The following is a 2,889-nucleotide window of genomic DNA, read 5'->3' on the forward strand; positions in this document are numbered from 1 at the left end:
GGTGATTCAATTTAATAGAAAATATAAATTAGGAGCTATTTCCTTAAAATCATGGTTCTCAAAGTGTGGTCCCTGGATCATCATCAGCAGCATCAACTGAAAGCTTGCTGGAAATGCAGATTCTCAGGCTCCACCCCGGATCTGCTGACTTAGAAACACAGGGGTAGGGCTGAGCAATCCAGGTTTTAAGCAGCCCCACAGATGACTGATGCCCACTTAAGTTTGAGAACCACCGTCTTAAAGTTTCTTTTTTTGTAGTTCTCCTGAATATCATGATTCAGTTTGAACAAACAGATTTAACCATGGATTTTCAGGGAATGCAATTATCACATAAACTGAGGGCACATGTTAAATTATTTGTTTTAAAATGTTTAAAGTAAAAATAATATATAATCATAATTTAAAAATCAAGTAACACATGTAAGAGCTTATAATATAAAGCAACAGAACTCCATCTCAGCTTTCTGCACACCCCACAGTTCTAATTCTCAAAGACAGTCACTTGGAATTTTTTTTTTGGATTATAAATCTATAGTTTTATTAAGACAAAAACTTACAGTGTTGGTATGAAGCTTAACATTTAAACAAAATTTTCACAGAAACCTAACACATGCCTAAAAATGTTTTACAGTGGAGTTCTAGATGCAGGTCTAGATGATGTTAGAACTGATGGATCTCATGATTCAAGACAGAGTTTTGGGTTTTAGTTAATTCTTAGGATTAAAAAAACTTGTTTTGTTTTAAAGTGAGCCACTGCCCCAGTATGAAAATTTAATCTTCTCCTGAGACCAGGGCTTCTGAAATTATTCAGCTCTTGAAGTGACTCAGTGAACTTGTGCTGTCAGTGACTGAACCCTGCCACCAATGGTTTCAAAGTTCAAAAAACAGAGGCTCCAAGAGTTTTCCACCCTAAGAGTACCAGCCCTTGCCTTTCCCTACTCTCCCACCTCCTATACCACCCTCTGCCCTTCCCCAAATACTTCAGCCAGTGGCTTGGGTGGAGAAGCTGACATTTATAACTTCATAATTGGAAAAGAAAGGGTCTTCTTGTCAGTTTCAAGAATTAGCACCTCTAAGACAGAATGACCTGCCTGCGTATACACTCCAATAAGACTTTTCCTCCTCAACCAGTTTCCATCCCACAGACGACAGCTTCGGTAACTTCTTAACTGGCTTAGTCCTTTGTTGGGAACAGCATTAAGCTCAGGCAGGGAACACCTTGGCTTCTAAGTTTCAGGCATTCACAGCTTTTAAACAGTCTCTCACAGTCCTCATTTAGGATGCCAATGACATTTTTTGAAAGGATGAAATATTCTGGACACAGAACCAAATCATCATTAGTTGTTCTTTCCTTTGTTTCACCACTTCCCCCATCAGGCCCCAAATTTTAACAAAAATGATCCTAACCCATCTCCCTTCTTTCCCACCCCATCCCTCCCACCCCAAATAATACACCAGTAATAGCCAAAAACTACATATATGCTACGCTGTAAAAATGCAGAGTTAACACTATTGGGAAGAAGGCTGTGGGTTGTGGAGATGCTCTTTGAAGATCTATGGTATCTTTTTCTCTCCCACATCCCATTCTGCAAGTTTTGTCCTTCATAGAAAGCCCTTTGCTTTTCTCAGCAAAGTTCAGAGTGGGTTGCCTTGAAACACTGACCCTCCTTCCCCTCCACTGGAATGGGTGTGCAAACTATACAGCATGGAATGGCTTTAAAGCACTTGGGCTGCTGTAGGGCATGGAAACTATACTGGCTCTTCAAAGGACATCTTCTCAAGCCACCTCTATGGTGTCAAGACAAGTAGAACTCTTTCCTTCCCCACTTGAAACCCACAGTCAGATGTGACAGCGGCTGGTACTCAGGAGAGTTAATTCTTGTCATCTTTTTTGTCATCATCCTCCGAGGGGTAGGAATGCCACATCAGCCTTTCCTCATAGAAGGACATGACAACCTGTGGGCATGTTGACATTGGCTTCCTTGGCAGGAACCAGGTCAGCCTCATCAGAGTTTTCCCACTTCATCAGGAACATGAGTTCTCCACTGGATTCTATAGCTCCAATAATCCACTCGGGTTCCAAACCCCGAGCAAAGCCTTGTGGCTTTTCTGACTCTTCTTTCTTCTTCTTGGTTTGCTCTCCTCCCCCTTATCTTCTGAATCAAAATCAGCTTTGCGCTTGCCTCCCTCTGATTTATCTGTCTCATGTGCTGTTTTCTGTGACTGCAGGAACTCGGCAATGAGGTCGGGGCAATCCAGGTTTTCTTCTGGCTCCCATGTGTTGTCCTCATCTGAGAACCCCTTCCACTTTAGGGGGTACTCCACTTTGCCCTTTACTACTCGACGGTGGAGAACTTTTTCCCCCACATATTCTTCTTCCTCTTCTTTTAGCACCTCCTCCACTTTCTTCTTGTTTTGTCTTTTCCCCATGGTGCCCGCCAGCTTTCTGGTATAAAGGGTGACGCTGCTCAGAGCAGTGCCCGTGAACCCGAGAGGAATCAGTGCCGCGCTACTCGTGCGTCTTGTCCGGCCGGCCAGGCGAGTGGGGACCAGAAAAGCAACAATCCGGTTGACCGCGGTCAAGCCCCTCACTGAAGCGGCGTTCTGCAGGCGCCGGCCAGCCGCCCTTCCCTCAGCCACACAAAAGAGCCTGGCACTCTGCGCTGCTGCCACCAGCATCTGGAATTATTTTTTAAAATTGAGGTAGAGGACTTCCTTGGTGGCGCAGTGGTTAAGAATCTGCCTGCCAATGCAGGGGACATGGGTTCGAGTTCTGGTTTGGGAAGATCCCACATGCCGCGGAACAACTAAGCCTGTGCGGCACAATTACTGAGCCTGTGCTCTAGAGCCGGCGAGCCACAACTACTGAGCCCGCGTGTCACAATTTCT

The 2,889-nt window shown here is 44.6% G+C and overlaps 1 pseudogene; it reads right to left on the bottom strand.

The window, feature by feature from the left end:
* Positions 1 to 1,872: 1,872 nt before the first annotated feature.
* On the bottom strand, positions 1,873 to 2,457 carry LOC114900993 (annotated as a pseudogene).
* Positions 2,458 to 2,889: the final 432 nt, after the last annotated feature.

This window comes from Monodon monoceros, unplaced genomic scaffold (genome assembly GCF_005190385.1).
Source record: "Monodon monoceros isolate NGI ecotype Baffin Bay Population unplaced genomic scaffold, NGI_Narwhal_1 Super_Scaffold_19, whole genome shotgun sequence".
In the NCBI taxonomy this organism is placed as follows: Eukaryota; Metazoa; Chordata; class Mammalia; order Artiodactyla; family Monodontidae; genus Monodon; species Monodon monoceros.